This window comes from Pelobates fuscus, chromosome 5, assembly GCF_036172605.1.
Source record: "Pelobates fuscus isolate aPelFus1 chromosome 5, aPelFus1.pri, whole genome shotgun sequence".
Lineage (NCBI taxonomy): Eukaryota > Metazoa > Chordata > Amphibia > Anura > Pelobatidae > Pelobates > Pelobates fuscus.
In genome coordinates, this window is record NC_086321.1 from 141,001,333 (window position 1) to 141,026,425 (window position 25,093).

A 25,093-nucleotide genomic window follows, 5' to 3' on the forward strand; every position below is an offset into this window, starting at 1 on the left:
ATCCTTTATCCCTATGTATTTTTAAAACAAATGGAGGTCTTTTAGTTACCTCCAATGGCCATGAGAGGATTGAGCCCACCTGCCACATCAAGGCAGACCCCCCTAGGTGGGTCCTAACTCTAACCATTCACCTTGCTTCCTTGAGCCTCTGGCAAAAATCTCTAATGAGACAGAAAGGGGTAATTTTTTATATACACCCCTATACATTATTAACCCTTAATAGGGAACACATGGGATGGGCGGCTGCATTGTAACAAGGCTGAGTAATACAAAAATTGGATACAAATGCAGAAAGAAAAGTCCTGCGCTCAACTCCCATCACTACTGGGCGGCTGCAATGACTACAGTACACATCAGCCCCAATACATAGTAAAAACCAAAGAAAAACATGTTACTTGCGCTCTATCCTTTATCCCTATGTATTTTTAAAACAAATGGAGGTCTTTTAGTTACCTCCAATGGCCATGAGAGGATTGAGCCCACCTGCCACATCAAGGCAGACCCCCCTAGGTGGGTCCTAACTCTAACCATTCACCTTGCTTCCTTGAGCCTCTGGCAAAAATCTCTAATGAGACAGAAAGGGGTAATTTTTTATATACACCCCTATACATTATTAACCCTTAATAGGGAACACATGGGATGGGCGGCTGCATTGTAACAAGGCTGAGTAATACAAAAATTGGATACAAATGCAGAAAGAAAAGTCCTGCGCTCAACTCCCATCACTACTGGGCGGCTGCAATGACTACAGTACACATCAGCCCCAATACATAGTAAAAACCAAAGAAAAACATGTTACTTGCGCTCTATCCTTTATCCCTATGTATTTTTAAAACAAATGGAGGTCTTTTAGTTACCTCCAATGGCCATGAGAGGATTGAGCCCACCTGCCACATCAAGGCAGACCCCCCTAGGTGGGTCCTAACTCTAACCATTCACCTTGCTTCCTTGAGCCTCTGGCAAAAATCTCTAATGAGACAGAAAGGGGTAATTTTTTATATACACCCCTATACATTATTAACCCTTAATAGGGAACACATGGGATGGGCGGCTGCATTGTAACAAGGCTGAGTAATACAAAAATTGGATACAAATGCAGAAAGAAAAGTCCTGCGCTCAACTCCCATCACTACTGGGCGGCTGCAATGACTACAGTACACATCAGCCCCAATACATAGTAAAAACCAAAGAAAAACATGTTACTTGCGCTCTATCCTTTATCCCTATGTATTTTTAAAACAAATGGAGGTCTTTTAGTTACCTCCAATGGCCATGAGAGGATTGAGCCCACCTGCCACATCAAGGCAGACCCCCCTAGGTGGGTCCTAACTCTAACCATTCACCTTGCTTCCTTGAGCCTCTGGCAAAAATCTCTAATGAGACAGAAAGGGGTAATTTTTTATATACACCCCTATACATTATTAACCCTTAATAGGGAACACATGGGATGGGCGGCTGCATTGTAACAAGGCTGAGTAATACAAAAATTGGATACAAATGCAGAAAGAAAAGTCCTGCGCTCAACTCCCATCACTACTGGGCGGCTGCAATGACTACAGTACACATCAGCCCCAATACATAGTAAAAACCAAAGAAAAACATGTTACTTGCGCTCTATCCTTTATCCCTATGTATTTTTAAAACAAATGGAGGTCTTTTAGTTACCTCCAATGGCCATGAGAGGATTGTATTTAATGTATGTTTAAATGTATTTCAATGGAAGATGTCTCAAAGGCCTTTGGCAACCCGGGCACAGGCACCCCGGTCAACACCCACCCAGCAGAATGGGACACTTGTACTACGTGCTTCAAGGCCATGCACAAAGATGCCCGTACAAAGAAACCCTCCTTAGGTTTTACTCCTCACAAATGTTGATCTTTAACCTCTCTGACTGTACATAGTTAAGGTATATCAAATGTTTATATCAAATGTTTATAATTGGCAAACTGAACTCAGGTCTACAAGACAAAACAATTAGGAAATGATGGAACACCAAACTGACCAGGACCGCACATTCTACCCACCACACACGACCACCAACACATCACCAAAGAGACACACAGAAACACACAAACAGACAATACAACCGCTCACAAGCAAGCCTCATATGGGAATACAAGCCCTCTACAAGAGAAACTATACAGGCCCCTACCCCACAACCTCAAATAACCACAAATAATAAATAATGTACGCTCAGATCTAAGCTATCTGGGGATATGTTGAATGTACCTGTTTTATGCAATGGCTGCAGTTATATATTTTTTATGTATTTTATTGTCTTTTGCTGCAATGAGTTCAATGGAGTTTTGCCTCTGTCCTTGGAGATAATTGGATTACTTCCCAATTATCTCCAAGATAGAAGACTCTGTGGAACTGGTTTTGGGCAGAAAAGTCATGCTTTATTTGGTCACAAAGGACTACAATCTATCTTTTGAACCACTGGACCAATTTGTATGATTTTCACGTATGTTTGTATTTGGAGTATGCTGATTCTGAAAATGTATGTGAATGTGATGCATACTTTTAAAGTTATGAATAATGTGGAAAAACTGTATTTCTCTGCTTGTGAGTGGGGGATTTTGTGTGGGAGTGTCTGAGTGTATTGTACATGTTTATTGGTTGTTTTCCAAAACCCTGTGGGTGGTACTAATGTGTATATAAGAACAATAAACCCACAGCTCTGTCTGACCACTGCTTGACCCTCAACACGGAGCCTTGTCTCGTTCTCGGGGGGATTTACTGTATGCTGTTAGAGACTGATTGCCAGGAGTGTAAGCTGATTGTCTGCTTTTCCTGTTCGTCTGCTAGCAGCTATTTGTGAGGTTCCAGTTTGGGAGTTGGAGTGCTATTTTGTATCCAGTTCGGGAGTTTGGTGTTCTGCAGTAGCTGTGCCTGTGCATCTGGAAGGGGAAGATTTTCTAAACAACGGTTTAACCCCTTTATGCCTGGGGGTGCCGTTACACCCTCTCTTACCCAAGTTGGATTCATCCCCACAAGACAGGCCAGCGACAATACGAGATGCACATACGACCTCATATGGACAACACACACAAGACATATCCCAACCCTCTTACTCTCTCTAGATGCCGAAAAAGCTTTCGACAGACTGCTCTGGCCCTTCCTATTCGCAACCCTAAAAAATATTGTGTTCCCGTTAAGCATCCTAGACACCCTGCAAACGTTATACGCAACACCAACGGCCAACTTACTACTTCCACTCACCCAGCCACCCACCTTCACAATACACAATGGCATGCAACAGGGATGTCCCTTATCCCCCGTCTTGTTCGCCCTGTCCCTAGAACCACTTATGCAAACCCTCAGGCACAATGTTGACATAAAAGGTCTTAATATATGCGAGGAAGAACACAAAACCACAGCTTACATGGATGACCTAATAATAACGATAACAGAACCACAGATCTCCCTACCACAACTACTATGGGCCCTAGAAGAAAACGCCAGAGTCTCCGGTAGTGATGTACCGAACTGTTCGCTGGCGAATAGTTCCTGGCGAACATAGCGTGTTCACATTCACCACGGCGGGCGAACACATGCGCGGTTCAATCCGCCACCTATTCGTCATCATTGAGTAAACTTTGACCCTGTGCCTCACGGTCAGCAGAAACATTCCAGCAAATTAGCAGCAGACCCTCCCTTCCAGACCCTCCCACCTTCTGTACAGCATCTATTTTAGATTCATTCTGAAGCTGCATTCTTAGATAGAGGAAGGAAAGTGTAGCTGCTGCTCATTTGATAGGGAAATTGATAGCTAGGCTAGGGAATTCAGTGTCCACTACAGTCCTGAAGGACTCATCTGATCTCTGCTGTAAGGACAGCACCCCAAAAAGTCATTTTTAGGGCTAGACCATATGTCTGCTTTTTTTTTTCTGTGTAATGTAATTGCAGTTGCCTGCCTGCCAGCTTCTGTGTCAGGCTCACAGTGGATACTGTGCCCACTTGCCCAGTGCCACCATTCATATCTGGTGTCACAATAGCTTAAGCTTGCATTTAAAAACAAAAAAAATATTGTTCACTGTAATAGATTGAATAGCAGTTAGTTGTCTGCAAGCGTCTGGGTGTCAGGCCTTCAGCGTGTACTCTGCCAACCTCTGCCAGTGTACTTTGCCACTCATATCTGGTGTCACTATAGTGTGCCTTTAAAAAGAAAAACAGTTTTCACTGTAAGCTAATAGCAGTCAGTGTCCTTAAAGCGGGTGTCAGGCCTTCAGCGTGTACTCTGCCAACCTCTGCAAGTGCACTTTGCCACTCATATCTGGTGTCACTATAGTGTGCCTTTAAAAAGAAAAACAGTTTTTCACTGTAAGCTAATAGCAGTCAGTGTCCTTAAAGCGGGTGTCAGGCCTTCAGCGTGTACTCTGCCAACCTCTGCAAATGCACTTTGCCACTCATATCTGGTGTCACTATAGCGTGCCTTTAAAAAGAAAAAAAAGTTTTTCACTGTAAGCTAATAGCAGTCAGTGTCCTTAAAGCGGGTGTCAGGCCTTCAGCGTGTACTCTGCCAACCTCTGCCAGTGTACTTTGCCACTCATATCTGGTGTCACAATAGCGTGCCTTTAAAAAGAAAAAAAGTTTTTCACTGTAAGCTAATAGCAGTTAGTTGTCTGCAAGTGTCTGGGTGTCAGGCCTTCAGCGTGTACTCTGCCAACCTCTGCAAGTGCACTTTGACACTCATATCTGGTTTCTCTATAGCGTGCCTTTAAAAAGAAAAAAAGTTTTTCACTGTAAGCTAATAGCAGTCAGTGTCCTTAAAGCAGGTGTCAGGCCTTCAGCGTGTACTCTGCCAACCTCTGCAAGTGCACTCTGCCACTCATATCTGGTGTCTCTATAGCGTGCCTTTAAAATAAAAAAAAGTTTTTCACTGTAAGCTAATAGCAGTCAGTGTCCTTCAAGCGGGTGCCAGGCCTTCAGCGTGTGCTCTGCCAACCTCAGCAAGTGTACTTTGCCACTCATATCTGGTGTCTCTATAGCGTGCCTTTAAAAAGAAAAAAAGTTTTTCACTGTAAGCTAATAGCAGTCAGTGTCCTTAAAGCGGGTGTCAGGCCTTCAGTGTGTGCTCTGCCAACCTCTGCAAGTGCACTTAGCCACTCATATTTGGTGTCACTATAGCGTGCCTTTAAAAAGAAAAAAAAGTTTTTCACTGTAATCTAATAGCAGTCAGTGTCCTTAAAGCAGGTGTCAGGCCTTCAGCGTGTGCTCTGCCAACCTCTGCAAGTGCACTTTGCCACTCATATCTGGTGTCACTATAGCATGCCTTTAAAAACAAAAACATTTTTTTTTACTGTTATAGATTGAATAGCAGTTAGTTGTCTTCAAACGGGTGTGTCAGGCCTACAGCGTGTACTCTGCCAACCTCTGCCACTGCACAGTGCCACTCATATCTGGTGTCCCAATAGCTTGCATTTAAAAACCAAAAAACTTTTTTCACTGTTATAGATTGAACAGCAGTTAGTTGTCTCCAAGCGTCTGTGTGTCAGGCCTGCTTATCTGCCCACAGTCAGGTGTCTGTCAAGGACATGTTTGAGCGTAAGAAGCCAATGTCAGAAAGTCACCCCCTCTCTGCCTTTACCCATCTATTTAGAGGGAATTTCCTTGCCCCTGCCAATATTATATAATAGGTAATAGTATTACCATTATTACACAATTAGGTCTCTGAGGACAGGTGTCAATCCATATCTGCCAAGTGACCCTATGTAGGAGGAACAGCCCCTATTCTGCTCTGTGTCAGTGTGTATCAGGGGCTCTGAGGACAGGTGTCAATGCATATCTGCCAAGTGACCCTATGTAGGGGGAACAGTCTCTATGCTGCTCTGTGTCAGTGTGTATCATGATCTCTGAGGACAGGTGTCAATCCATATCTGCCAAGTGACCCTATGTAGGGGGAACAGTCCCTATTCTGCTCTGTGTCAGTGTGCCTCAGGGGCTCTGAGGACAGGTGTCAATCCATATCTGCCAAGTGACCCTATGTAGGAGGAACAGTCTCTATTCTGCTCTGTGTCAGTGTGTATCATGGTCTCTGAGGACAGGTGTCAATCCATATCTGCCAAGTGACCCTATGTAGGGGGAACAGTCCCTATTCTGCTCTGTGTCAGTGTGTATCAGGGATCATTAGGATAGGTATCAATCCATATCTGCCAAGTGACCCTATGTAGGGGGAACAGTCCCTATTCTGCTCTGTGTCAGTGTGTATCATGGTCTCTGAGGACAGGTGTCAATCCATTTCTGCCAAGTGACCCTATGAAAGGGGAACAGTCTCTATTCTGCTCTGTGTCAGTGTGTATCACGGTCTCTGAGGACAGGTGTCAATCCATATCTGCCAAGTGACCCTATGTAGGGGGAACAGTCCCTATTCTGCTCTGTGTCAGTGTGTATCAGGGATCCTTAGGATAGGTATCAATCCATACCTGCCAAGTGAACCTTTGTAGGACGAACAGTCCCTATTCTGCTCTGTGTCAGTGTGTATCAGAGGCTCTGAGGACAGGTGTCAATCCATATCTGCCAAGTGACCCTATGTAGGGGGAACAGTCCCTATTCTGCTCTGTGTCAGTGTGTATCAGGGGCTCTGAGGACAGGTGTCCATCCATATCTGCCAAGTGACCCTATGTAGGGGGAACAGTCTCTATTCTGCTCTGTGTCAGTGTGTATCATGATCTCTGTGGACAGGTGTCAATCCATAACTGACAAGTGACCCGATGTAGAGGGAACAGTCCCTATTCTGCTCTGTGTCAGTGTGTATCAGGGGCTCTGAGGACAGGTGTCAATCCATATCTTCCAAGTGACCCTATGTAGGGGGAACAGTCTCTATTCTGCTCTGTGTCAGTGTGTATCATGATCTCTGAGGACAGGTGTCAATCCATTTCTGCCAAGTGACCCTATGTAGGGGGAACAGTCCCTATTCTGCTCTGTGTCAGTGTGTATCAGGGGCTCTGAGGACAGGTGTCAATCCATATCTGCCAAGTGACGCTATGTAGGGGGAACAGTCTCTATTCTGCTCTGTGTCAGTGTGTTTCATGGTCTCTGAGGACAGGTGTCAATCCATATCTGCCAAGTGACCCTATGTAGGGGGAACAGTCTCTATTCTGCTCTGTGTCAGTTTGTATCATGATCTCTGAGGACAGGTGTCAATCCATATCTGCCAAGTGACCCTATGTAGGGGGAACAGTCCCTATTCTGCTCTGTGTCAGTGTGTATCAGGGATCCTTAGGATAGGTGTCAATCCATATCTGCCAAGTGACCCTATGGAGGGGGAACAGTCCCTATTCTGCTCTGTGTCAGTGTGTATCAGGGTCTCTGAGGACAGGTGTCAATCCATACGTCAAGGTGTCAATATGTCATATGTCAGGTGTCAATCCATATCCATTGTGATTTAGGAATGTTAGGTGATTTATGCCCTTTATGGATTAAAACCAGACTCTGCATCAACTGTGTAATTTTCCATGGGAGTTTTGCCATGGATCCCCCTCCGGCATGCCACAGTCCAGGTGTTAGTCCCCTTGAAACAACCTTTTTATCACTTTTGTGGCCAGAAAGAGTCCATGTGGGTTTTAAAATTCGCCTGCCCATTGAAGTCAATGGCGGTTCGCCGTTCGCGAACCGAAAATTTTGTGTTTGCGACATCACTAGTCTCCGGCTATAAACTTAACATCGACAAAACGGAGGCCTTACCGATACACATTGACCCACTCACTTTAGAGCCCCCACAACGAACATACAACTTCAATCTACAATCCACCCACATACAATATTTAGGAGTCTCCCTACCAGCAGATCTATCCCACAGCTACTCACTGAACTATACACCCACCATACTGAAAATCACCCAGGACATATCCATATGGCAGGACATGCCAATCTCCTGTCTGGGCAGACTGGCCTCTATCAAAATTAATGTATTACCAAGGCTCCTATACTTGTTTCAAGCCCTCCCAATACCAATCTCTGGCCCAGACTTCAAAACATTACAAACAACAATTGATAATTTCATCTGGTCCAAAAGACGCACCAGGATAAAAAGACAAACCTTATACGTACCCATTAAGGCAAGAGGCTTAGGCCTGCCACACCTCATACACTTCTACCAGGCAGCACAATTAACACAGACCCAAACCTGCATGCACCGGTCGGAGTTAAATGATGGGTGGACCTCGAGCACAATATCTTCGGCAGGGATATTGGCTGCCAAGACTAGCGAGACCCACCCATATCCCAGACACCCCAGCACTAATAAACACCATTAAAAAAATGGAACAAAGTAACGCACAAAAGCGGCCTCACAACACAACCGTCACCGCTTACCCTACTGCTCCATAACACACAATTACCACTGGGCATGACAACCAGATAACAATCTCACCCGCCTACACCATTTTTACTGAGACCAACAACCAATACCATTGACAGACCTCCCGCAAATGACACCTTTCCGAACGTTCAACCTTTTCTGACATATTTAGATCAAAAGCTTTCTCAAAACACAGGCAAACAAACAAGCCGGCACCATGGCTCTAACGCCCTTCAAAAACCAATGCATGCAAGCACCAATACAAAATGGTCAGATCTCTGCACTATACTCGCACATTATCCAAAACATTAAAGAGGGAGCTCTCACATATCTGTCGGCTTGGGAGAGGGATATAGGCCCGGACAAAGACCCATCTGACTGGGCCGACATATGGGAAGCCACAGCCACAATATCCACATGTGTTAACTACAAAGAGCAAGGCTATAAGACATTAATGAGGTGGTACCTCACCCCTCTCAAACTTAAGCAGATGGGCAGGTCAGACACAGACTTATGCTGGAAGGGATGCGGGCACAAGATAACATACCTCCACCTATGGTGGGAGTGCACCACAATCGCCCAACTATGGCAACAGGTTACAACCATGGTGGCAAAGATCTTACACTCCGACATCTCACTTAACCCATAAATATGGCTTCTATCAAAGCCGCATAGCAACACACCCAGAGCACAAAACAAACTGATCGCCAGAATCGCGCTAGCAACTAGAAGGGCCATCGCAGAAAAATGGGGAAGCCCAGAAACGCCATCCACAGACGTGGTGCGCCGGAAAATAACAGATTCCAAAATGGACGAAATGCCCGCAATGATGCATGACATGACCAAACACTTCCATAATATATGGGACCCATGGTTCTACGAATTCACAATCTCCGCCTAAAATACATAGGAATTAACCACTTACATTAGAATCAACCGACCACCAGAACAACACCACACCTCCTTGTCCCCCTTTTTTTCTCTCTCTCTTCTTCTTCTACTTCTACCTCTTCTCCCCCCTTCTCTCTCACTCCACCCTCCTGGACCCTATACACCCTCCTCAGGTGTGCAATCACATTACCACCCTTAAGGCAGTGGCAACCTAAAGTAGAGAGGTGCAAGAATACTTTGTTGGGCCTCCCTATTGAAAGGAAGTTTAAGTTTAAGGTAGATCCCCATCTGTCGTGCAACTCCAGCAATGCCTTGACAGCTGGGGCTCTACCATTTACCCATGTTTGCAGGTTTGATTTAGCACTAAGAAGTTTTTGTGTGTTTCAATGTAAACAGGTTTTTGCATTGTCGTTGGCATTTGCATGTAAGCATGTATTTATTTGTAGTATTGGTTTTAAATGCAGGGGTGTGTATACATATAATGTTGGTGTTTAACACAGACGTGTATTTGTATGTAGTGCTGAAGCTTGAATGCAGTGGTGTATTTGTGTGTAGAGTTAGCGTGTGAATGTTGAGATGTATGCACATATACACACACAAACACACAAGTAGATATACACACACTGAAACACATGCAGACACACAGATATACACACACACTGACACACACATACAGATACACTCAATGACAAAATATAGATACACACGCAGATATAAAGACACATAGAGACAGACAAACTGACACACAAACATACACAACATTGTGTTTCTGAAAATAGTCTGGTGTATTTTTGGAAGTTTTCTTCAAGTGCCAGTACTATTTTATAATATCATTTTATTTTTTTTCTCAAGCACTTCTTAGGGGGTCCTGGAATTTATCTATTTATTTATTTTTTATCCCAAAATTGCTTCACCATCTAGGCTACATTTACCTACTGCTCCTTCTAGGTATGTATGAAGGTACTTTTCATTTAATTTCATCTCATGTTTACGTGATATCTGAGACTATTCTTCAATTACTTTCCAGTAATGAGGAACGTATCATGTCATCTCCTCCCAGAAAAAAAAAGGGAGAAAGCTACCCCCTTTTCTGGCTGTAAAGGAAAGGCGGTTGAGGGGAAACAGCTTTGTATGGATTGTCTCCAGAAGAGTCGCTTCTTCCTTTACTATATCGACCCAATCTCCAGACATACTGGCTTGGATAAAAAAGGAGGTTGCTCAAGGCATCTCTGCAGCTATGGAGGTAAGACAGCGGGTTGAGAAGAGACCGAGACAAGGACTGGACTCCTCTAACTCATCAGATTCCAATATATTGGAACCCTTTGGAGAATCTGAGATCTTAGACCACGTAGATTCCTGTGAGAGTGAAGGTGAAATGCTTTCTGAATCCCTGGACTCCAAATCAGTAGAGAAACTGATTCTAATGGTAAGGAAGGCACTAGAAATTCCTGAAGATACACACACAGTGGAAGGATCAGATACACATTTTGCTGATCTGCACAAGCAAAAGCTGTCTTTCCCACTCCATAGAGCCATTAAGGAGATAGTGATGTACAAATGGAAAAGACCTTAAACGTTTTCCCTTCCAGGGTAAACTGGCAAAACTCATTAGAAGAAGAGACCTCGAGGATGTGGATAACCCCACTGAAGATAAATGCTCCTATCTCAAGAGTGGCAAAAAAGGAGATGTTACTGTCACGGTTCTCATGATGTGACATTCAGACGTGGTTGTTCCAGAAGTGCCCAACAGGGGATTTGAACCTGAGGCCTTATGCATCCCAAGCCTGCATTCCTGCCTCTAAGCCAGTATTCAGTTCATGTTTCTGCCTATGTCCTATCCTACCTTGTCTGCAGCATTAGGGGGCTGGACTTCACCTATCAATCTCAGCCTACCTGAAGCAATTAGTCAGGTATAAGACACTGCCTCTCCCTGAGGACAGTGTCAGTTGATTGACTCTGGTTCTGCTGTCTGGTTCCTGTTTTTGAGTTTCCAGATCGTTTTTGTTCCTGGCTCCTGACCTTGGCTTTCTTACCGTGTATCCTGACTTCTGGCATCCTCTGACTTTGGCTTACCCTTGACGATTCTCCTGCTTGTGTCCTTACCTGTACTGCGACTTGGAGCAATATCCTGCACAGCCCCCATGCACAGACTCACAGGCTAGGTGAATTCTTACCTGACCACCTTGGCCTGTGTTTAATTGCAAGGGTGAGCATAAATCTCTGCCTACCAGACTCCCAACTAAGGTAAACAGTGACAGTTACCTCTAGACAGTTCCACTTAATTGAGGGAACCTATGGACCGCAAGTTGGATATTAATTTATCCAAAATCTGTACGGCTGCAGGAGCTGGCTGTCACCCTGCTGTGGCCCTTACAGCAGTGTCCAAATCCATGAAGAGTTGGTTGAGAGAGCTGGACTCAGATGTGGAAAGAGGTACCAAAAGACAAGATCTCCGTGACACAATTTGGGACATACGTATGGCAACAGAGTACTTGACTGAGGCATCATTAGATATTACAAGGATATTCTCACGAACCATGTCCTTATCTGTGGCTGCCAGGAGAGCCTTATGGTTACATTACTGGGGAGAAGATGATGCCTCAAAATCTAGTTTATGCTCTATTCCCTTTGATGGTGAGCTTTTATTTGGCAATGCCTTGGAAGACTCCATAAAGAAGGCAGCTGAAGGGCGCAAGGTATTTTTACCATAACAAAGAAGAGTTAGAAAACAAGGTACTCCATGGTCAGACAGACGTCCTGCTAAAGACCTATATTTCAGAGACGCACAAAGCTACCGACCTTGTAGAGAATATAGTCGCAGAGGCCAACTGCGTGGAGGACAAGGTTTTTCCCACCTCTCTAATAGAACAAGAAACCAGTCCTTTCATCCCTCAGGGAAGGGATTCTGACTATCCGCCAGAGGTTGGAGCCAGACTGTCCCTCTTCAGCAAGGTCTAGACACACCATATTCAAGACATCTGGGTACTTTCCATAATTCTGGAAGGCTACAGGCTGAAGTTCAATCAAACACCTGTAAGGAATTTCTTTCTAGCAACTCGTATTCCTATAGACAAGAAAAAAAGATGCTGTTTGAAGGAATATGTGGAGATTCTCTTAAAAGAAAAAGTTATCATGCAAGCAATAGAGCATAAACTAGGATTGGGAGGAGATGAGACAGATGGAGAACAGGCACATAGCTGGGTAACAGTGGGGCGAGGAAGCAGAGGGGGAGGGAAGAGGAAAGGTTTAGCTAGTCCTGATCTAGTGCAGCCTAACAGATTTGCCCATTTGAGTGAAGATGTTGGGTGCATCAGCTCAGGAGTAGCTGTACTGCAGGAAGCTGTTCCTTCTAACAGCCGTGGGAACAGCCCCTCTAGTACGGGTGGGGTTGAGAGGGTAAGGAAGTCTAGACAGGTTGTGGTGGTAGGGGACTCTATTATTAAGAGAGTAGATAGGGTAATTTGCCACTCTGATCGACTCAACCGGACAGTTTGCTGTCTCCTGGGTGCTCGGGTCCGGCATGTTGCCGACAGAGTGGAGGGATTATTGGGAGGGGCTGGGGATGACCCAGCTGTCATGGTCCATATTGGTACCAATGACAAAGTCAGAGGAAAATGGAAGGTCCTAAAGAGTGAGTTCAGGGATTTAGGAAGTAAACTAACGAAAAGGACCTCCAAGGTAATATTTTCAGAAATATTACCTGTGGCGCGCGCTACAGCAGAAAGGCAGCGGGAGATTAGAGAGGTCAATGCGTGGCTGAAGTCTTGGTGCAGGAAAGAGGGTTTTGGGTTTTTAGAGCACTGGGCCGATTTTGCGCTTGGGTACAACCTGTATAGTCGTGATGGATTGCACCTAAACGGAAGAGGGTCTGCTGTGCTGGGGGACAGGATGGCTAGAAGGTTGGAGGAGATTTTAAACTAGTATTAGGGGGGGGGGAGGCTCAAAGCAATCTAGAAAATGGAGATAGCATAGAAATGAGATGGGCCTTAGCTCAGAACAATGGGGGTGGAGATGGGGGGAGGGGGAAGCTCAGAACAGAGGAGGTATGTAATATTGATTCACAAAAAGTAAAAGTGACTCATGGTAATATTAAATGTATGCTTACTAATGCAAGGAGCCTATATAACAAAATGGGGGAACTAGAGGCAATAGCATACACTAAACAATACGATATAATAGGCATAACAGAAACATGGTGGGATGAGACACATGACTGGGCAGTTAACTTAAATGGGTACACATTATTTAGGAGGGATAGGAAAAACAAGAAGGGTGGTGGGGTATGTTTGTATGTCAGCCATGAGTTCAAGTAAAATCTTAGGCATGTGGAGTGTGACGAGGAAAATGTGGAAGCTTTATGGGTAGATATCTGCTTGGGGCAAACAAAGGGAAATACGTTATTGGTTGGGATATGTTATAAACCACCAAATGTAAATATTAATGAGGAAGAACTGCTGTTAGAGCAAATTGGTGAAGCTGCAAATCGGGGGAACACATTAATTATTGGAGATTTTAATTACCCGGACATAAATTGGAATAGAGGGACTAGTACTTCAGCTAGGGGAATCCGTTTTTTGAATGTGTTAAATGACACCTTTATGTCACAACTGGTACAAGGACCAACTAGAAAGGATGCTTGTCTGGCTCTCGTTATAACAAACAATGTTAATCTTTTAACCAACATTCAAGTAGGGGAGCATTTGGGAAATAGTGATCACAATATGGTAACTTTTGAAATAAACTCAAAAAAGCAAAAGCAGGTGGGGTATATTAAAACGTATAATTTTAAAAAAAGCCAATTTTAATAAGATTAGGGCAGCTCTATAACATATCGACTGGCATAAACGCCTTAGTGATAAAAACACTGAGGAAAAATGGAAACTATTCAAACAAATATTAGAAAGGTACATTTCACAGTATGTACCATTGGGTAATAAATATAAAATAAACAAAGTAAAACCAATGTGGCTTAGTGGAGAAGTAAAACAAGAGATTAAAAATAAGAAAAGGGCTTTTAAAGCATTTAAATCGGACCAATCAGATGCATCCTATATAAGATATAAGGAAGCCAATAATACTTGCAAAGAGGCAATTAAAGTGGCTAAACTAGAAAATGAGAAATTGATAGCCAAAGAATGCAAAACCAACCCCAAACATTTTTTCAAGTACATTAATTCTAAAAAAACAAAAAATGAAAGTGTAGGTACACTGAAAACAGAGATGGGTCTGTTAGTCAATGAAGACCAGGAAAAGGCAGAAATTTTAAATAACTATTTTTCTTCGGTATATATTAATGAGGATCGTATGGCAAGAGATATGCATATGATTGCTGCAACAAACTTGCAGATAACTTGTGATTGGATAACTCGAGACAAGGTGCTACAGCTATTGAAAAAAATTCATGTAAATAAAGCTCCGGGGCCTGACGGTATCCACCCACGAGTACTTAAGGAGCTAAGTGGGGAGATAAGTGAACCTCTGTATTTAATTTTTCAAGATTCTTTTGTTTCAGGTATTGTACCGGAGGATTGGAGGAAGGCAGATGTTGTTCCTATATTTAAAAAGGGTTCAAAATCCTTGCCTGGAAATTATAGACCTGTGAGCTTAACTTCTGTGACTGGGAAATTATTTGAACGGCTATTAAGGGATAATATTCAGGAATTCATTGGGAAGAACTGTGTTATTAGCAATAATCAGCATGGTTTTATGAAACATAGGTCATGTCAAACTAACCTAATTGCATTCTACGAAGAAGTAAGTAGAAATATAGATCAGGGTTTTGCAGTGGATGTGATCTACTTGGATTTTGCCAAGGCATTTGATACGGTTCCTCACAATAGGTTAGTCTTCAAACTAAAAGAAATTGGTCTAGATGAATATTCTTGTTCTTGGGTAGAACAGTGGCTTAAGGATAGAGTACAGCGAGTTGTCATAAATGGTAAATTTTCAAGCTGGACAAAAGTGGTAAGTGGTGTCCTTCAGGGTTCTGTTTTGGGACCGCTTCTATTTAACATATTTATAAATGATCTTGAAATGGGCATTGAAAGCCATGTATCAGTGTTTGCAGATGACACAAAACTTTGTAAAGTAATAAAATGTGAGCAGGATATTGCCTTGCTGCAGAGGGATTTGGATAGATTGGGGGACTGGGCACTAAAATGGCAGATGAAATTTAACGTAGAAAAATGCAAAGTTATGCACTTCAGGGTTAAGAATGCACAAGCAATTTACACCCTAAATGGTAGTGAACTAGGGATAACCACACACGAGAAGGATTTGGGAATTGTTATAGACAACAAATTAGGTAGCAATATGCAATATCAATCTGCCGTTGCTAAGGCCAGAAAGGTTTTGTCATGTATAAATAGGGGCATAAATTCTCGAGATGAAAATATAATTTTGCCTCTTTATAAATCGCTGGTAAGACCACACCTTGAATATGCTGTGCAATTTTGGGCACCTGTTCTAAAGAAGGATATCATGGCACTAGAAAAAGTCCAGAGACGAGCTACAAAATTGATAAAAGGAATGGAGCATTTTAGTTATGAAGAAAGGTTAAAAAATGTAAATCTCTTCAGTTTGGAAAAACGGCGCCTTAGAGGGGATATGATAACATTATACAAATATATTCAGGGCCAGTACAAACCATTATCTGGAAATCTATTCATAAACAGGGCTATACATAGGACACGAGGTCACACATTTAGGCTTGAAGAAAGGAGATTTCATCTAAGGCAAAGAAAAGTTTTTTTTACAGTAAGAGCAATAAGGATATGGAACTCATTGCCGGAAGAGGTGGTTTTGTCAGAGTCTATACAGATGTTTAAATTGCAATTTTATAAATACTTGCAAAAACATAACATACAGGGATACAATTTCTAATTAGTGGGATAATAGCTGCTTGATCCAGGGAGACATCTGACTGCTATTTTGGGGTCAAGAAGGAATTTTTTCCTAGTTTGTTGCAAAATTGGAAGCGCTTCAGACTGGGTTTTTTGCCTTCTTTTGGATCAACAGCAAAATCATATGTGAGGAAGGCTGAACTTGATGGACGCAAGTCTCTTTTCAGCTATGTAACTATGTAACTATGTAACTATGTAACTACCTCTGGAAGAATGCTTCAAGGGGCATTATTCTCCCCTGTTTCTAGTCCTAAAAAGAGAAGGCAAATGGAGACCTATTTTGGGCTTCAGGTCCATCAACAGAAGGCTAAACATCAGGCCTTTCAGAATGAAGTCTATCCATTCCATTGCTCCTACCATCAGAAGGCAGGATCTTAAAGTCACCATAGACCTAAAGGATGCTTACTACCACATCCTGATTGCACAGAGTCACCAGCGCTTCCTGAGATTTGCCATTGTACAGACCATTTCCAGTTTTGGGCCCTGCCTTTCGGCCTAAGTACAGCACCGAGAACCTTTTCAAAGGTTTTAGTAGTGATCATTGCCCAGATGCGGATGCTGGGCATTGGCCTGTTCTATTATTTGGACGACCTTCTATTAGTCGCCTCAGACCCCCAGGACCTGGTTCTCTCGGAACTACGTCAGTTAGGCTGTCTGATCAATGCAGCTCAGAAGATAGTCTTCCTGGGAGCCATGTTCGATACAAAAGTGGACAAGATATCACTTTCCACAGGGAGGTTAGGAAGGCTTTGGACTTTCCTCAAGAGGTTCCTACTGTCCACTCTGATTACAGCAAGGACATATATGAGACTCTTGGGCATTCTGGCCTCTACAATCGGTCTAGTGAGACAAGTTGAATTGGAATCAACCCATCAAGATTTCCTTGATGGTAAGACTCCATCTTTCCTGGCGGTTAAGGAGAAGGAATGTGTCCAGAGGTTTCCCCATATCATAAGCACAATGGGTCATAATTACCACGGATTCCAGTTCCCGGGGATGGGGAGCTAATTGTAAAAACAGGTTCGCTCAGGGTCTATGGACTGCAACAGAAACAGTTCTTCCAAGCAACACCTTGGAGTTACGGGCAATATTCAGAGCCCTTCTACATTTCCAGATGACCCTAAAAGGATGCTGGATTCGAGTACATTCAGACAACATGACATCGGTCGCCTACTTAAATCACCAAGGTGGAACACACAGTTTCAGACTCATGAAGGAATTAAGACCTATAATTAGGTGGGCTATCATACACTCCCAGGGCATGTCAGCAATTCACCTACCGAGTCCGGAATACAGTGGCAGATTTCCTGAGCCAAGTATCGATGTCAGGGTTCGAATGGCAGCTGTGCCCAGAAGTTTTTCAAAGCCTTATCTTGAGATGGGGATTACCCAAGATAGACCTGATGGCCACCTCCCAGATCAAACAGGTGGAAGTATACTTCTCCAGATACTTCAACCCGAAAACCCTGGGTCAGGATGCTCTGACTCAGAACTTGGACTTCAAACTGACCTGTGTCTTCCCTCTGATAACTCTAATCTATACTGTGTTGAGGAAGATGCAGAGGGACAAGGCTATTACCATTCTCCCATTCTGGTCACGTCGACCTTGATTCCCTATGGTGACACAGATGAGTCAGGAGGATCCGTGCGAACTCCTAGTCTGGCTAGATCTCCTGATGCCGGGTCCTTTGATACATCCAGACCCTCAGGCTCTACAATTGAGGGCCTGGAGATTGAGCAGGAATCTCTCTTGAAGGAGGGTATAACTGATTCAGTTATTAAAACCATTTTACAGTCACATAAGGTATCAACTTCAACTACCTATTATGGGATTTGGCAGGCCTTTCTCAGTTGGGCCCGTGATCAGGAGATTGTAATCATTCCTCCATCCTTGGCCGCGATGCTCTGCTTCCTACAAGCAGGTTTGGATAAGGGGTTTGGCTATAACACCCTTATATTTTTCTGTAGAGCTTGGTACTGACTGGGGGTCCTAGGAAGGGGTCCTTCTTTTGATGGTGTATATGCTGCCATGAATAATATTCAGGAAAAGAAAATTACGGTAAGTATGAATACATTTTCCAATATATATATATATATATATATATATATATATATATATATATATATATATATATATATATATTTGGAAGTCTACGCCAACTCTTTAGCAGGGCCGGTGCTAGGATTTTTAGTTACACAGGCGAAGATGCATTTTGGCGCCCCCAACCCTCATTAAAAAAAAAAATGCATCTTCACCTGTGTGTCTTTCCTCCCAAGCCACAGGCACACAGGCATCATTTTTCAGTCACACAGTCAAAGTCATACAGGTACACTGTCATACAAAGACAGAAATAATCATACAGAGACATACAGACACATACAGTCAGAGACATACAAGCAGAGATATACATGCATACAGAGACATGCAGGCATATAAAGACATACATGCATACAGAGGCATACCGTCATACAGACACATACATACAGACAGGCATACAGAAACATACATACAAAGACATTCAGGCACATACATACAGACATACAGGCATAAAGAAACATACATACAGAGGCATACCATCATACAGACACATACAGAGGCATACCGTCATACAGACACATACATACAGAAACATGCATACAAAGACATACAGGCATACAGAGACACACACATACGTACATACAGAGACATAAAGGCATACAGTTACATACATGCATACAGAGACATATATACAGACATTCAGAGACAAACATACATCCAGTTACATACATGCATAATACAGAGACATACAGAAACATGCGTACAAGACATACAGACACATACATACATACAGAGGCATACTGTCATACAGATACATACATACAGACAGGCTTACAGAAAAATACATACTCACACACACACACAAACTCACAGACACATACTCGAACACACACACACTGACAGACACACATACTCACATGCACACACACACTGACAGACACACACACACACACACACTGACAGACACACACACACACTCACTGACACACACACACACACTCACTGACACACACAGACACACTCACTGACAGACACACTCACTGACAGACACACTCACTGACAGACACACACACTGACAGACACACACACTGACAGACACACACACACACACACTCACTGACAGACACACACACACTCACAGACACATACTCGAACACACACACACTGACATACACACTCACACTCACATACACACACACATACACACACAGTAATTAATTATCTAAATTAAATTTACATTTCCCACCCAGCCTCCCTACCTGGAGTGCTGGCGTGGGTCTTTCATTGGTGGTCCAGTGGGGCTGCTGGGAGGCGTGCGGCTGAAGTTCATTAGGAGGCAGCGAGGGAGCTCTCTGATCTCTCTGACCGGCTCCCTCGCAGGCTGTTTTCTGATGCCGCGGGAGCCGGAATATGACGTCATATTCCGGCTCCCGCGGCATCAGCAAAAGGCGCGCGAGGGAGCCGGTCAGAGAGATCAGAGAGCTCCCTCGCCGCCTCCTAATGAACTTCAGCGCCGCTCCGGGGATCCAGGAGGTGACCAGGCAGGAGGGAGCACTTCCCTCCTGCCGGTCACTGGAATTTTGCGCCCCCAGAGCCGGTGCGCCCTAAGGCGGCCGCCTGTGCCGCCTTATGGACGCGCCGGCCCTGCTCTTTAGTTTGTACCCCTCCCTATCACATGTTCCTCATTCCAGGATCCTATTTAACCTTGTACTGCAGAGAGCTTAAGATATATTTTTTTTTCCTCAAGGAAGTGGGTTGACCTCATAAGAGCAGACATTAGGTTGTTAGAGTAGGACCTGCCAAAATGGGGTACATTTACGTTTTTCCAGGCTTATGCAATGTATGATCATATACTGTACTTAAACCCCCATTATTTTTTCCTAGATTAGGTGTTTTATTTTATTTTTTTAAATTAAATCTATGAGCTTTCAAGTTGCTGTTAAGTGAATGAGCAAATGCTCTGGATGTTGTGTATTGTGTATGTGTATGTATGTGTGTGTGTATATATATAGAAGGTAGTGTTGGTGCCTTAAAGGCAAAGAAGCTCCAGTGTTTAGAGCCTACAACCACAAACGTTCTCCCATTAAAGATGACAGGTTTGCTATGATTTAATAAAAAACTGTTTGGCTTCTTTAAGGTCTGTGCAGAGATCAGTGCAGTGGTCACAATCCTTTCAAAATATGGCTCTGTAACGGATCTTCCTGTACCCTGGTTGGGTACCTCTGCCGAAGGATGCTCCTAGTGCTCACTGAGGACTCCAAGCACTCCACTATGACACCATCAGCACCACAGTCCCCACATCCAGCATTAGAGCTTGGCTGGGAACTCGCCGTCCTCTACCCACCCTGGACCTATGACAAGGCTCCAGGTTCCAGTGGGTGAACCTCTCCTCCAAGAGAGAGTAGCAGAAACAAGCTCTTACAAGAGCTTAGTGATTATAATCCCTGTGGAGTATAGTGATATAGCAATCCCCAGGGTAGATGCAGCCTTTCCCCCCACACATGAGACGAGGCTCTATGTTGAGGGTAAAACAGGAACTAAGCAGATCTGAGGCTTTATTGAACAGCTTGGTCTTTTATACAGGTTTCCCCAAAAGGTTACCACCGAGGTAGACCTTGTGGGGCACAAGGACACAGGAGCAACAAGCCAATAAAAGCATAGTTTTACATTCAGTACATCCATACAGTGTACACAATCCCTCCCCTCTGCCTGTGATATAATTAACAAAGACAATGAACTAACTCAATTAACTCTAAGCAGAAAAAACATAAATTTTTACAAACCTCAAAAAGTACCCCAAAATACAACATATCCCCACACATCCCCCTGATAGCCCCGATCTGGGTGAACAACATATCCAAAAATCACCCAGATCGGTTCAGGGGTTCAGGAATTTCCTGGATGTCTTATTTTTGCCCCACCGTGCACATGGTCCCATGCCCAAAACAGTTCCATACACTCGACGACAACACACTGCTGGACATTTTAAGATGGCCGCCGCCACGTGTTTGAATCTGTTCAAGTTAAAAGGCCAAGGGGCAGAAACAGTACTTTTGAACACGGGTTATCACAGGGCCCATGGTCCCAGGGTAGGAGGCTGGCTAACAGGCCCCTCCAAAAAACATTGCCAAGGTTACTTTCTCCACAGGCTCTAATAATATTATTTTGTAAAATTTTGATTTGGGTTTTTTTTTTGGTAAAGAGCTTACTTTTGGTCTGATCTAGAATCGGTACATTTTCTGTAGCAAATTAAACCAAACCACTTATAAGATTTCTGCTTTAAATTATTTATTGTATTTCTACCATTAAGGTAAACCTCTCTTTCAGCATAGAAGATAATATTGGGTTATTCTGCTTTGTGTCAACCTACCAGCAGCTTTATAACACTAAAACATTTAATAGGTTTTTAAATTAGTCTTTTTCATTTTCTAACAATGCTGTTTCAGTTGCCTGTTCTTATGCATAAAGAATTAAAATGTAGCTTCTTTTCAGATATACAGTTTCAAATACCCAGCAATTTTCTAACATTAATATATCTTGTTTTTTTTTCATTCAGCTTTCATTATTTCCATGTGCATTCCCTTGAATATTCAGTTAAATAAGAATAGAGAAGATAACAATATGTTCTTTAAATTCATCTATTTTCAGTAGGGTAATGGATGTCTTTGTTAAAAAAACTAAGTGCAGGATTTTGGTTAATCCTAACTGTTAGCTACACAGTGATTGAGCAGTGTAAAACATCCATTAAGCACGAAGAAAAATATTTTAGTGCTTAGAGATACACAATTCAAGTCACTTTCTTAAAGCAATTCTGACTCCCTTTGAGATTGTATGCCTGTCTTTCAGTACATGATATACTGGAGTAAATATCACCTTCCTCTTTAGATCAAATCATAAAAGCAACTTGTGGATAATGATTATGGATGAGCAAGGGCATGTGTAGAAATTTACCCCAGTAATTGGTGGAGACTTTACAAAACATTAGCTACCATTCATGGCAAGGGGTTTCTTTACTGGTGGGTTATTATCGGAAAAAAGCTATGTCATTAGGACACAGGTCTTGGATCAGTTGCTATATACTGGCCCTATGACACAAGGACATCAGGGGCACACTAAATTGAACCATGACACACCTTACAGCCATCTAAGGATGTATCCTATCCCAGACTATTTACACCTGGGATGGGAAAGGACTGAAAGAAGGTATACATATAAACTGTATCATTAGTATGATGTAGCAGGAGAACAGAAGACCATAATACATTATGTAAATGTAAACAGTGAAGGGTACAGATCTCTAATAATCCACTGTCTCTAGTGGTCATAATATAGAAATCACAAAAACAAATACTACAGCAACCAAAATAAAGATCTATTCAATCAATAACAGACAATATATCATAATTCTTTTTTTTTTTTTTTTTACGCTCGCTACATTAATTAAACAGTGTAAAGGGTTTGATCTTTTATCCCTTAAAAAGGATGAGTGGCGTAATGTTGGGAAGTCCTGTTGGTCTGTCATACATTTAAGGTAATATTACCTTCCTTATATCGCTAAAGTCATTTTTTCTGATGAAATGTGTTGGATGTTTAGTATTTGTTTCTGACACATTATTTTATTGTTGGCATTTTATTTATTCTTCGATTTTTTGGAAGTTTCTGCTTTTCTTGGTTTTCCATCTCCAAATGGGTGACCTGCTGCTTCCTAATATTTCACTTGCAGTGAAGATATGCCTACCTCATACTACCTCTTTCCATTGGATGATGAGCCAAACTGGACATCATCCGGTTTGTGAGTTCTCTACTGGCACCCCCTCATTTCACAAACTCTGTATTTACTTTATTACACTTTTATTTTTTTCAAATTTAACGTTTTTTATTTTTTTTTCAGAAAAGGGAACTGAGGGTACAGAAAATAAGAAAGGGAGGGGGGTGGAACGACCTGACCAAGACATCTGATTTTTTTTTTTTTTCATAGTACATAGTATGGTTTACGTTGATGAATATACAATGATGGGTATACAATTATGGGCAACTATAGGCCAGTAAGCCTTACTTCAGTAGTGGGGAAAGTGATGGAAACCATGTTAAAGGATAGGATTGTTGAACATCTAAAAACACATGGATTTCAAGATCAGAGACAACATGGGTTTACTTCAGGGAGATCATATCAAACTAATCTTATTGATTTTTTTGATTGGGTAACTAAAATTATAGATCAGGGTGGTGCAGTAGACATTGCTTACCTAGATTTCAGTAAGGCTTTTGACACTGTTGCACATAGAAGGCTTATCAATAAACTGCAATCTTTGAGTTTGGATTCCAATATTGTTGAATGGGTAAGGCAGTGGCTGAGTGACAGGCAACAGAGGGTTGTAGTCAATGGAGTATATTCGAAGCTTGGGCTTGTCACCAGTGGGGTACCTCAGGGATTTGTACTTGGACCCATTCTCTTTAATATTTTTATTAGTGATATTGCAGAAGGTCTTGATGGTAAGGTGTGTCTTTTTGCGGATGATACTAAGATATGTAACAGGGTTGATGTTCCAGGAGGGATAAGCCAAATGGCAAATGATTTAGGTAAACTAGAAAAATGGTCAGTGTTGTGGCAACTGACATTTAATGTGGATAAGTGCAAGATAATGCATCTTGGACGTAAAAACCCAAGGGCAGAGTACAGAATATTTGATAGAGTCCTAACCTCAACATCTGAGGAAAGGGATTTAGGGGTGATTATTTCTGAGGACTAAAAGGTAGGCAGACAATGTAATAGAGCAGCAGGAAATGCTAGCAGAATGCTTGGTTGTATAGGGAGAGGTATTAGCAGTAGAAAGAGGGAAGTGCTCATGCCATTGTACAGAACACTGGTGAGACCTCACTTGGAGTACTGTACACAGTGCTGGAGACCATATCTTCAGAAGGATATTGATACCTTAGAGAGAGTTCAAAGAAGGGCTACTAAACTGGTTCATGGATTGCAGGATAAAACTTACCAGGAAAGGTTAAAGGATCTTAACATGTATAGCTTGGTGGAAAGACGAGACAGGGGGGATATGATAGAAACATTTAAATACATAAAGGGAATCAACACAGTAAAGGAGGAGACTATATTTAAAAGAAGAAAAACTACCACAACCAGAGGACATAGTCTAAAATTAGAGGGACAAAGGTTTAAAAATAATATCAGGAAGTATTACTTTACTGAGAGGGTAGTGGATGCATGGAATAGCCTTCCAGCTGAAGTGGTAGAGGTTAACACAGTAAAGGAGTTTAAGCATGCGTGGGATAGGCATAAGGCTATCTTAACTATAAGATAATGCCAGGGACTAATGAAAGTATTTAGAAAACTGGGCAGACTAGATGGGCCGAATGGTTCTTATCTGCCGTCACATTCTATGTTTCTATGTTTCTATGTTTCTATGAATAGATTTCCACACAATGGTTTGTATTGGCCCCGAATATATTTGTATAATGTTATCATATCCCCTCTCAGGCGACGTTTTTCTAAACTAAATAGGTTTAAATTTGTTAACCTTTCTTCATTAGCTGATAGCTGATATGTTCCATTCCTTTTATTAATTTTGTAGCCCGCCTCTGCACTTTTTCTTAGTGCCATAATATCCTTCTTTAGAACAGGTGCCCAAAATTGCACAGCATATTCAATATGTGGTCTTACCAGTGATTTATAAAGAGGCAAAATGATATTCTCGTCCCGAGAATGAATGCCCTTTTTCATGCATGACAATACCTTACTGGCCTTGGCCACTGCTGATTGACATTGCACATTGTTGCATAGTTTGTTGTCTATAACAATTCCCAAGTCCTTTTCGTGTGTTGTTATCCCTAATTCACTTCCATTAAGGGTATACGTTGCTTGTGTATTCTTTACGCCGAAGTGCATAACTTTGCGTTTTCTCAACAATAAATTTAATCTGCCATTTGAGTGCCCAGTCCTCCAGT